General features: G+C 48.8%; 1 protein-coding gene across 2 annotated transcripts in view; it reads right to left on the reverse strand.

Moving 5' to 3' along the window:
• The window catches only part of DAPK2 (death associated protein kinase 2), a 113725-nt gene that overhangs the window by 28518 nt on the left and 72001 nt on the right, over positions 1–13206 (reverse strand). The window lies entirely within an intron of this gene.

Here is a 13206-nt window from a genome sequence, read left to right on the forward strand (position 1 = left end):
ACTGAAATATTGATACTTCTGCATGGACGAACCTTGAAAACGTTATGCCGAGGACGCCTGGGGTTTCAGTTGGTTAAGCGTCTGCCTTCAGCTCAGGTCATGATCCCAGGGTCCTGGGATCGAGCCCTGCGTTGGGCTCCTTGCTCAGCGGGGAGTCTGCTTCTTCCTCTCCCTCTGCTCCTCCCCCCACTCATGCTATTTCTCTCTATCTAATAAATAAATAAAATCTTTAAAAAAAAGAAAAGGAAAACATTATGCCAAGTGATAGAATCAGTCACAAAAGACCATGCGTTATAGGATTCCATTTATACAAAATATCCTGACTAGGTAAATCCATAGAAACAGAAAGTAGACTGGTAGTTGTCGAGGACTGGGGGAATGGGGAGTGACTGCTAATGAGTATGGGGCTTTTTTTTTTTGGAGTGATAAATATTTTCTAAAATTGAATTTGGTGTCAATTGCACAACTCTGTAAACTGTACACTTTACATGGGTGAACGGTATAGTATATGACTTATTACCTCAATAAAGCAGTTTTAAATAAATTAAGAAAATCAAACGGCCCTATTTCCAAAGTCCTAAAGAATTTCCCACCTTGTACCTTGGATCCCATTATTTGCTCTACCTAGAAAGCCTTCTGCTTGATCTGCCCATTAAAATCCTAGCTGGGGGGCGCCTGGGTGGCTCAGTTGGTTAAGCGACTGCCTTCGGCTCAGGTCATGACCCTGGAGTCCCGGGATCGAGTCCCGCATCGGGCTCCCTGCTCAACAGGGAGTCTGCTTCTCCCTCTGCCCTCTTCCCTCTCGTGCTCTCTGTCTCTTATTCTCTCTCTCAAATAAATAAATAAAATCTTTAAAAATAAAATAAAATAAAATAAAATCCTAGCTGGGCTTCAAAGTCTGCCTCAACTCAGCTAGCCCTTGAAAGCTTTCCTCACTGAGTACCCCTCCCCCCACACCCACCAGAAATGAATCCTCCTCCCCAGTCCCCTTGGTGCTTATTTGAACCTTTTTGCTATGACATTTGTCACACTCTCTGTTGCCCAACAGTCCTTGTTGTCACTGTCCTAGCTCCTCTACCTCAGCTGGAGGGAAGGATTCAGGTCTTTGCGTGTTCACCCCTGCAGTGCAGAGCACCGAGGCAGGCAGGCTGAGGGTGGCCCTAGATTAGCTGAACTGATTCTAAATCTGGCCCCTAGATTAGCTGAACTGATTCTAAATCTGGCCTGAAGACACTCCAGGTGCCGCATCCCGAACTTCCTGGCTCTCTGCGACCTCATGTCAGAGTGGCTAGAAACTTTCACTCAAGGGAGCTGGCTGAGGCCTCCCCCGACTTTGAAAATAAATAACTAATACATCCCCCTTTGCATTTTTTTTAAGCTTATTTATCCTTTTTCCCCTTTGGAGATTTCTCTCCACTTTTATTTTGAAAATGTGTCAAAGTCCTCTCCCAAAGCAAAGCAGGGTCTTCGGCCCTGCAGAAAGGAGAGTAGGGACAGGGGAGGTCAGGAAATAGGACCCAGACAGATGGCCCCACTCCAGTACCCCCAATCCAGCCCTCCAATGGCTGCCCATGGACCCCGAGTGTCCTGGCACCCCATGCAGTGAGCTGTGCCCTCTCCACTGCCCACCATCACCCCGGCGGGGGGGCGGGGGAAGCTTCTCCTCCCTCCATTCCACCACATTCTTTAGTCATGTTAAAGGGAACTTCCCCTCCTCTCCAGGGAATGGCCCTGAGGCTTGTCTCTGGGGCTGAGGGTCAGGGCCCGAGGCTTTTTGATGAGCAGTGTGCTTGGGGTACAGCACATTCTGCATGAGGATGGGAGCCACAGTGGACAAAGGCAGTCACACCGGACCTGGTTTGGTGACCCCCAGGATTATGGGGGAGTAGGAACTGGGTGGGGAACATCAGAGAAGAAGGAAGAACAACGGGAAGCTGAATTCTCCCAGGCAGCACTGCTCTGAATGGTGAGAAGCATCCTTGCCTTATGTCCTCTCACCTCTGCGTCCCATAGCCTAGTAGACATAGCCTCTCCATGGCTTGTGAAAACCTCAGGGCCAGGCCACGTTTTCCTACCTGAGTACTGCCTGGCCCCACAAGTTCTTGTCCACCCCAAGAACGTAACACTCAGCAGGTGACTTCTCCCCTGCTTGGAACATTCTTCCTGCACAGTCCCTATCCCCAACCTGGTTAATTTCCTCTTCACATTTCAGTAAAAATAGTATCTCCTCCAGAAGGCCTACGCATGTGCGCACTCATCCTCCCCAGTTCCCATAACACCCTGTGCTTCCCCGATTCCACTGTCTCTTCCCGTTTCAAGGTGACGGCTTACTTATCTGTCTCCCCACACCGGGTTACAAGCTTCCTGAGAGTTTTGTTCCTCTTCTGGCTACAGAGCCTGGCATCCACCAGGTGCGCAGTAACTGTCCCCTGAGTGAAGACAGCTATTTGGCTGCACTGTGCTAACCACGCACGTGAAATACTTTCCACCCCATCGAACCCTCCCGGCCATCTTCTGCGGTGGATGTCATCACTCCTCTGTTTCAGAAGGAGAAACCAAGACTGAAATACTGGCTTGTGAACAAAGGGCTTTTAACCTCTATCTGTTGGACTCCAAAGCTTCTGCTCCTAACAACTAGAGTAAATGATCTTCCTTCCCTGGGGCTCAAGTGTCCTGGGAATCCATCCCAGGGAGAAGTGGGAATGCTGCTTGGGCCTGACAACCTAGGGCAGGCTTGCACACTGGCGCGGCAGGGATGTTCTGCTAGGTGGGCAGGCCCCAGACTCTTGTCCTGCCCTCATCACTCACACACTGGCCCATCTGGACCAACTGTACCTTCAGGCTCAGATCTGCCCTGACTGGGAGTAAAAAGGAAAATAGCCCCTCTATCTGCAGCTCCTCTTGCTTTCAGAAGGGCTTCCTTCTTGCTATCCCAGCCTCCACGAACCCAGCCTGATGCTACCCAGGGGGCAAGGCAGGGGCTGACATCTTCTGAACATTTACCAAGGCAGGCAGCCCACTACTGCTCCATGTCATCCTCACAACAGCACTGTTACCACCCCCATTTCACGGATGAGGAAACAGAGGCTCAGAGAGCTAACGCACTGGCCCAAGGTCCAACACCTCATAATGGCAGAGTCGGGGTGGGTTTCCTGGGCAGTCCAGCCCCTGCTGGCCACCACATCACCCAGTTTGGTTAACTATCTTCGGTGGTGCCGCTGACCATGAGAGAAAGCTCAAATGCCCTGCCTGATATTTGAGGCGTTGGGGCTCTGCTCTGGCTGCTCCATGCTGCCTTCCCAGCCTCATGGCCCATCCCCTCCTTGCACCTGCTCCCCAGCCCCTCCAGGTGGTTATTACCACACCCAGAACGACAGCTCGGCTCCATCCTTTGCTCCAGCTCTTCCCCTGGCCCAGAATGCCTTTCCTACTCCTCGTCACCCTTTCAGAGACTTGCCTCATCCCTGCCTCCTTCTACTTACTGCCTTACTTTTCAGTGAAGCGGCCCCTGGCCTTGGGCTCTAACCTGTTTGGTGCTGACAATGCTCATGAGCAAGTGGCCCTCCGTTGCAGGCTGTCTCTCATATTGTGACTCTGCTCCTCTCCTGGGTGGTGGCCTCCCCTGGAAAATTCAGATCAGTGCTGTTTCCTGGCGTCCCCTATGGTGTCTTGCATCCTGCGTGCTCCACTGAAATATGCTGACATGCACTGAAAGAACTGGGCGTTAGTGGTCCTTCTCTTTCTGTCCTAGGGAGGTCCTCCACCACCCCTGGGGGGCCCTAGGGCACTCCTCCCACAGGGCTGCTGTAGGCCTGGGTCAGAAGGGAGGACGACTGAGAAAGGAGGGCAACCTGAGGGCCAGCAAAGCAGCAGCTCCCCAAGGTCTAGGTTCTCAGCTTCTCTGCTCCCCCCTTCCCAAACAGGATAGGGCCCTAGAAAAGATCCCGGGCCTGGGTACTAGGAAATTCCAGTTTCACCTCCACCATACAAGGCCATGTGAACTTGAGCACGCCATTTCCTCTCTCTGGGCCTCAGCACCCCCAATTCTAAAATAGACACTGGATGAGATCCAGAGCCCCTTTGAGCTCAAGCCTCTGCAACTGCAAGGTGGCCTAACCTCCCAAGCTGGCTGGGCAAATTCCCACTCTTCTGGGCCCCAAGGCAGGACATACGAAAGGTTCAGGTCTCCTGGCTCCAGGTCAGGAAGGAAGAACAGGCCACTGTGACCACAGACTGCTGGGCCCAAGCCAGGCTGCCCTCTGGGGTAGTATGATCCTATCCATCTGTCCTTCTCCAGCTTTATTTACTTCAACCAAATACTACCCACATACTTGACATCACCTCCAAAGCATGGCTACAAGGAGGGATCACATTCCCATAGCTGCCACCACTGCCCAGCACAGGCCTTGTGCAGTTGCTACCCCAGGAGGTGAAACTGCCCTCACCTGTCAACACAAATCCACCCAGCTCAGCCCACGAGGCAGGCGGCTGTAGGAGAGGCCAACATGCCCCACCGTGTCCCAGTGGATTTGGTCAGAGGTGCCTGCTATGGGGCTAAACCAGAAGCTGGTCCTCCAGGAAGGACCCATGTGAGTGGGTGATCCCCAACGGTCCAGTACAGTGTGTCCAAGAGCCCCTGCAGGATGAACGCAGCCTCAGGGGGCTATATAGTAAGGTGCAAAAGGCTTGAACTTAGAGTTAGGCGGTCTAGGTTCAAATCCCAGTTGTCACTCACAGTGAAACCTGGCCAAAGTCAACGGACCTCTTGCAGCCTTGGTTTCCCATCTGTAAAATGGGACAACACCCCCATGGCACAGGGAGGTTCTAAAGACCCAGAGAGATGGTCCACGGGAGGAGCAATGCCCAGCATGATTTCAAGTAATGGTGGCTCTGTCCGTTTGTTCCTCTCGGGGATGTAGCAATGACAAGTCATCCCCGGGAACCTTACTGAATCCCTGCTGAATCCCCTGTGCACATGCCCTTTCCCTGACTTGCCTCCTGTCCCACTCATCCTCACCCCCACGTCACCCCTACAATGTTCACAATGTTGAGGCTGCAAGGGACCTCAGAGATCATTTAGTCCCATCATGTTGCAGAGCTGCTCAAAGAGGTCAAGAAACTGCCAAGGGCACTGAGCAAGGAGCAGAGCCCAATCTCCTGACACCCCCCCTCCCCCCAGTATCCTCTCCAGGTGCCTGTCACTGGGCGGGGCTGCTTAACTCAGCAGAGCGGGGGCCCAGCCAGTTTGTGCCCTGGGGACAAGGAAGCTGCTTATGAACCTTCATTGCAAATGCTGAGCACCGCCCTAGATCATTCAGGAAGTGCTGGGCAACCTGAGCAAGCAAGGCTGCCTACTGCCAAGCCTCTCTGGGCAGGTTTCCACGGTGCCTCAGCAAACTACCCCCTGGCACACTAGAGATGAGACCATAGGCAGCCCCTTCTGCAAGCCTCCAGTGTGGCCCATGCACAAGGTCCCCCTCTATCTGGCATTCAAGGCCCTCCTACCTCTGGACACTCACCCCCCCCGCCACATGCCAACCGACCTCCTTATCTCCCTTACCCCAACCTGCAGTTCACTCTGCTGGAACGGCCTTCCTCACAAGCTGCTTCTTCCCCCTACACCCAGCTCCGACACATTCATTCTGGAACATGTTCTGCGACCCCCTCCCTCCAACACATGCAGCTAGTTGTTTCCCCCCGGCGCCGGCATGTTACCCTGACTCGCCTCTGGCGGCTAATCAACTGCACTATAATTCCTTGTGTGTCCTCTCCCCACTATCCTGAAGCCCCAGGAGGAGGATAGGGGCCCTCGTTTCCACCCCTCGCACCCAAGTGTGGCTGGCATTGCAATTCCTGGGTGCTCAGGAATTGTTTCCTGGACAACTGAACAACCAGGGCAGTCACATATGCATCTCTTGCACCTTCTGCTTTTAGGGACTCAAGACAGATAATGGCTAAAAGCCTTAGAACCTGGGGTCCAATCCCAGTTTGGCCATTTACCAGTCTGACACTGGGCAAGTCACTTAGCCTGTCAGCGGCAGGTTTCTCACATATACATTAGTAGTGATGATCAAACCTACCTCACGAGGGTTACCAAGAGGATCAAACAGGGCATATAAAGTGACCTGTTAGCATCACCTCTGTGATTATTTCCTTGATCATGTCTCTCCTTCCCAGAATGAGGGTGTTTATCATCCGTCTATTGAACTCCTTACCCATCCTTCCAGGCCCAGCCAAAATTCTATCTCCCCCAGGAAGTATCATCTAAATCTAAATACCCAGCTCAGCTCTCCTTCCTTCTCCCAGGTCCACAAGTGGGCAGCAACCTCGCCCCCCCACAGCACCCACCACTGCCGAGAGCCCTGTGTGTTAGTCCGCCTTCCCAACCAGATCGAACACTTGCAGAGGGCAGGCCTGCTTTGCATGCTCTGTGTTCCTAAAAGCACCCAGCTTGAGGTTTCAGTATAGCCCAGCCTATAGCATTTAGTTTACAAAGCATTCATACTCATTTGATTCTCACTCTCCAAGGCAGGTACTATCATCACCCCCATTTTACAGATGAAGAAACAGAGGCTCAGGCAGTTAAGCACTTGCTCAAGGTGCCTCAGTAATAAGTAGTGCAGCTAAGGTTCAAGCTCTGGCTGACTCCAGATCCTGCGTGCTCTCCCCTCTCCCCTGTCGCCTCCCTTCCTCTAGTTGATACAAGGGAGCCTACTGGGGTCACCCCTGCCTGCTGGCAAAGTGGGCATGTCCATCTTGGCTCTGGGGCCTCTGCAGCTTCCTGTCCCAGCTCCATGTTTTTCCAGAAAACCCACAACTGTGGCTTCAGGAAGGGCCCCAACTCGTTTGCATTTGGATTTGTTAAAGCACAGCTTCTGGCCACTCACTCATGGCCTCCTCCTCTGGGGAAGGCTGCTACATGGCCCTCCCATCGCCCTGTCTGGTAAAGCAGAAAGGAAAACCCACTCTACCTACCTACTCTTTCTCTAGGCTCTGTGGCATGGAGAGAAATAAAAATTCACTTTTAAGGGCATTCAGGACCACTGGCTTTCAGCCTTGGGCCAATCAACAATGCTGGCTCTATGGTTTGTGCCAAACTAGCATTTGTGGTGGGCTTTCCCCACACATGACCTTATTAGATCCTCACAGCCACCAAGCTGTGGATAGCTGCTGCCCCCATCTAACCAGTGAGGAACCTGGGCCTGAGTCAAGACATTCTGAACCCCCAAGCTGTGCTTTGGGGGTCCCCTTCTGAGCCAGCTGCTCACTGGAATCCCTGGGGACTGTGTTAACAATACCAAACTGATGAAATCCACTCACCAGGAGTAAGGCTCCAGTATTGGTTTTGTAAGGCAAGCTCTCCAAGGAAGTCAGAAGCAGGTGGCACCATGTTTGGGAAACCAGTGCTGAGGAGGACCCAGGCATCTGACAGACACAGGTCAGAGTCCCACTCTGCCCTGCACTAGCTGTGTGGCCCTTGGCAAGTCACTCACCTCTCTGAGCCTTGCCCCTCATCTGCAAAAGGGGACTATTAATATGGTAAGGGGTTCTGAGGAGACACAACAATGCCCTAGGAGCCCTCAAGTAACCTCTTCTTTCTATAAAATGGGCATGACCTCAGAACCTCCCTCACAGGGTGGTTGCATGGATGATTAAACCCATGCACAGCACTCAAGACAAGAGACTGCATGTTTTCGAGGTGCTCAACAACCACGGGCTGCCATTGTTGTCGCTGAAAACAGTCAGCCCGCATATAACACTATTCTGTCTACAAAATGCTCTCACGTTGTGCCAAGTCTCCAAGTGCCAGGGAGGTGCTGGAGCTGGTGCCTATTGGCTCATGACAGCCCAGGAATTTTGTGAGCCGGTCGTTAAAGAGAGCTATGTAACTATATTAATATTAAAATTAAATTCTATAAACTGATACTGAAATAAGTCATATTAAAAACAATACTTAAAACTCATTGCTTCCTAATTTTTTAAATCATATTTTAGTATTCTCTATGCCCTTGAGGTAATATCTGCCCCTTATCGCCGAATTGGGGAAATCCTAAATAAGGCTGTCCTACTACGCCTCTCTTCCAAACTCTGGTCAGTGGCACGTTGGCACCTTGAAATTGGCCACGGTGGGGGTATTGACACCATGGAAACTGGCGGACACTATAGATCAGGACGTGATTTATTATCTTCTTGATTCTAGACTTAAGAAGTGCTGGAGAAGATCACTTAAGAATGCAGATTAAGGGGTGCCTGGATGGCTCAGTCATTAAGCGTCTGCCTTCGGCTCAGGTCATGATCCCGGGGTCCTGGGATCGAGCCCCGAATGGGGCTCCCTGCTCAGCGGGAAGCCTGCTTCTCCCTCTCCCACTCCCCGTATTTGTGTTCCCTCTCTCGCCATGTCTCTCTCTGTCAAATAAATAAAATAAGATATTTAAAGATTTTATTTTACTTATTCAAGAAAGAGAGAGAGAGAGAGCGCACAAGAGGGGGTAGGGTCAGAGGGAGTAGCAGACTCCCTGCCGAGCAGGGAGACCGATGCAGGGCTCAATCCCAGGACCCTGGGATCATGACCTGAGCCGAAGGCAGACGCTTAACAACTGAGCCACCCAGCCGCTCATAAATAAAATCTTAAAAAAAAAAAAGAATGCAGATTAAACTTAAAAGGGTGCCATGTATATAGCTGTTGTTTTGTGTAGAGCATAGAAATAGAGGACATATTTTTTTTAATATTCAGAAACTATTATTCAATTCAGCAAAGAAGTCATTCCTGTCATTGACAAAGAAGCAAAATTCTAACACATGTCTTCATCGTTTCATTTTCTTTTTTTTTGTAAGATTTTATTTATTTATTTCTTTGACAGGGAGAGAGACAGAGAGAGAGAGGGAACACAAGCAGGGGGCGTGGGAGAGGAAGAAGCCCGCTTCCTGCGGAGCAGGGAGCCCGATGCGGGGCTTGATCCCAGGACCCTGGGAGCATGACCTGAGCCAAAGGCAGATGCTTAACGACTGAGCCACTCAGGCGCCCCAGCATTGTTTCATTTTCACCCTACTTGTTAATGCAGACGAAAATATCAACCAACATTCTGGTCACAGCTACACTCGGGTGTCAACTGCATTCATAGGTTGGCTATTGATACAAGGGTTTGGCAAAAACCAAAGAAAACGTTGTATGAGAAACAATTGGCTCTTTGGAATTTACAATAAAAAGTATCATATATTTTATTGTTTATAAGTTGTGTTACAAACCTTTGCATCATAAGATTCATGATAAATCTCTGTGTATGTATGTGTACATACACTTGTTTTCTGGAGATCTGGCTGCTACCAGAATAGTATTGCACAGAACCTTAGGCAAGCAGTTGCTGTCTGTGTTTTTTAGATGAGGAACTAAGGAACAGAGAAGTTAAGTAACTTATTTGAGGTCACACAGCTAAGTTGTGGAGCAGGGATTCATTTAAGCCCAGGTCTTCTTAGTGCTAGGATATCTGTTCTTTCTACCACCTTCACTACTTCCAGAATCAGATTCTTTCACTCCTACTGAGATGAGTGGCACTGGGAGGGCTGACAGTGGAGCTGTGACTAGAACCTAGAAGGTACTGTGTGAACCCATGAAACCTCACCGGAGGCCAAGCCTAGGCAAGGGACCACAGTGGAGGGCACGGACAGCCAGAAGCCCCAAGAGGCCTCGGAGCACCTAACAGTGATGGCAAAGCAATAAGGGACAAAAGAGGAGGAGAGCACCGCATTTTTTAGTTTCTTCATCTGAGAAATGGGGATCACGGTATCTACGCCAACCTGTATCAGCCTTCCCCAGTGTCCTGCCACCCTCGGAAACTGCCTGGCCGGCTGGTGGGAAAATACAGGCTTATTCATTCCCCCACTTTGGATGTTCCCAAGCCCACCTCCTTTTCCTAATCCCTTTGGAGGCAAGAGAGGAATGGGGAGAAATGTGGGCCAGTAAGACTAGCTAAAATTCACAACCAGTGTGTGTAGGGAGTTTCAGAATTCGCAGGGCCCTCTCATTAATACCGACATCTCCCTGGTCCCTCACTCCACTCCCGTGGGACAGGAAGAAGAGGCAATATTACCTCCACTTTCAAGGCCAAAGAGCAGACCTCCCCAATGTCACACAGCGCAGGTGAGATGCAAATGCAGGCTCAACCCCCAATCCTTTCCTCTTTCTACTTCACCATGGGGCCTCCTGCTGTATCTCGTAAGAGTCACCTGGTTGGCTTAATGCTTCCTGTTTCAACATGTCTGTATTTCAAATCTTTTATTTTTATTTTTTTTAAGATTTTATTTTTAAGTAATCTCTATACCCAACGTGGGGCTCCAACTCACAACCCCGAGATCAAGAGCTGCACGCTCCACCGACTGAGCCGGCAAGGTACCCCTCAACTCTTCTAGTACTGGCTCTCCATAGCTTAATTTTTGCCACACTTTGTTCTTTCCCTCCACTATTTAGAAGTTCAGCACCCTCAGTTCACTCCTCCTGGGGTTGCCCTCGGGGGACCTTGCAGGAGTTGATAAAGCAGCCAGCATGTATTTCTAGGGCTTGAAATGAAGGGGCCCAAGGGGTCCACTCTGAGGCTGGGGCACAAGCTAAGCTTTGCATCTGAGGAACAGGAAACAGGGTCCGCCCCTCAGAATACACCAAGAAGGTAAGGAAATCAGAAAAGACTTGTATAAAAGATTCTAGAGCAAAGTAAAATACTTTAGAGCACATGTGGGCTGCTCAGGTTAAAATGTAAAGTAGAAAAAAGCATAAGAGAAAATTGTAAAAGTAGTATAGTTACAAGCATGCTGACACACACACACACACACACACACACACACACACACCCCTGTTCATAAAAAGCTGGAGAAAATACACCAAATGTTAACAATGGTTGTTCTGGAGTAGAAAGTCCATGGGTAACTTCTTTGCAGGTTTCTGTGTGTTCTATGAGTTAATACTTTTTATAATAGCATAAAAGACCATCCTTCACTTAAAAAATGCTAAAGGGTACCTTTGGGTCATCTCTTTCCCACATTCTTATCATTACCTCCAACTGGCCTACTCTCTCCCAGCTATCCTCTCTGCCCTGCCAGCATTTTCTTTCAAAATCAGAAATAGAATCATGTGTATCCATTAATTAAAGGTCTTCCACCAATTATTGTTAATTTTCTTAAGTGTGATAACGGTGGTAGGTCGGTAGATGCCCACAGAAGTGCTGAGAGTGAAGTGTCAGGATGGCTAGAATCTTCTTTCAAATTATACCAATGTTTTTAAAAATAACATATGTTTTTTATTTTAATTTTTATTTAAAATGTGTTTAATTCTAAAATATATACATACACATATGTGTACGTGTCTTTGTGTAGATACAAATATATAAAAATCCCTTTTTATATAAATATATTTTTTTCTTTTTTAAAGAAAGAGAGAGGTAAAGCAAATACGCCTACATGTTGAATCTAGGGGGAAGGTGTAATGGTGTCCATTGTAGTCTTCCAATTTCTTTATATGTTTTGAAATGTTTTCATAATAAAAAATTTTGAGGGAAAAAGGCTTCCATGGTCTGCTTTGGCAGACTGTGGCCTGCCCTGAAACTTCACAATTTCACCCTACTCTATCCCGACAGTTAAATCTCTACCATGCTTTACCTTTGCTTCATGTTGCCAGGTTTTAGTATGGAAACAGCCTCATTCTTATAAGTTCTACTTTCAAATGCATGCACATTTTATAGCAACTAATAAAATATACATTTTTTTAAAATATGAGGAATAACTTATTAGAAATAAAAAACAACGTAACCAGATGAGATATGAACTGTGTGAAAGAGAAATGCATGGCACAATACAGACCTTTGGATTAATGCTGTGTCAGAGGCATGGCCCAAGGAAGTAAGAAATCTACACTGTCAGAATCTGGGGAAAGAAAACCTGGTGGCACCCAGCTTGGCTTAGTGTTTCCTCATTGGCTAAGTTTAAGCCCCAGCTCTGTTATTTAATCCCTGCGTGATCTTGGACAAGTTACTTAACCTCTCTGAATCTCAATTGCCTTGTGTGTAAAAAAAGGACAATACCTTATACCTCCATGAGTGGTCATGAGGATCAAATGAGAGAACAAATGTGTAAGCATACTATATTCCAGAAAGTGCCATAAACATTCAAAGTATTATTAGTATCATTTCTGTGAAAGCTTGATGAGCAGACCCCATCATGTCACAAACATAAAAATAACTCAAAGGACGATCAGGGCATAGAGGAATTTGGATTTTGGGGGTACTTTGTTCAGAAATTCACTTCTTATACTATTTATATAAACCAACAAGCCCCATGAGAGTTCTGGGTTCCTGGCTTGCATATAATTTCATTTAATCCTCACGGCGTGTTCTTTTTGCTGAAAATACCAGTCAGACCCGAGGACAACCTTCCATTTTTGAATTCTCCAGTTGGGTTTGGGGTGTAGGGAAGACACACCCATACTCAGAAGAGAAACTCCCAAATGCAAAATAAACACAAAACCACACAAACCCGCCCTCTACAAGGCCTTCATTTGTGTTGGGATGGCATACCAGGGTGAGGTTCCTGAGTGATACTGAAACCTCTTTCCTGGTAATGCACCCCGCAGACGCCATGTCTGAAGGCACACTGGGTGCTACCTGGTGCTGGGGGCAGTCAGCCCCAGGGTTCCTTCCATCCATGTAAATACAGGGCAACATCATCTACCTTCACCACCCACAACCACCCACATCAATGGGCCTTCCTGGGGTGTATTTACAACGCACACTGGCATGCTATTCCCTCTGCTGAGGCAGAACGCTTACCCCCGGAAGTGAGCTCTTGTTGGCAAGACTCATGGTTAGCTTTAATTTCAGGTGGCCTCCCCACCGAGTCCCACCATGGCCATCTCCTGGTAGACAGTGGGCCCTTGGAAGGGAGGTGCCATATCACACTGATGTGATATGACACTCTACCCCTGGGCATACAGTAGTTCCTCAATAAATGTTCACATCGGGGCGCCTGGGTGGCTCAGTCGTTGGGCGTCTGCCTTCGGCTCAGGTCACGATCCTGGGGTCCGGGGATCGAGCCCCGCGTCGCGCTCCCTGCTCGGCGGGAAGCCTGCTTCTCCCTCTCCCACTCCCCCTGCTTGTGTTCCCTCTCTCTCTCTATCAAATAAATAAATAAATAAATAAATAAATAAATAAATAAATAAATAAA

The sequence above is a fragment of the Mirounga leonina genome, unplaced genomic scaffold (genome assembly GCF_011800145.1).
Source record: "Mirounga leonina isolate KUSES-001 unplaced genomic scaffold, KU_Mleo_1.0 Mir_91, whole genome shotgun sequence".
Classification (NCBI taxonomy): Eukaryota; Metazoa; Chordata; class Mammalia; order Carnivora; family Phocidae; genus Mirounga; species Mirounga leonina.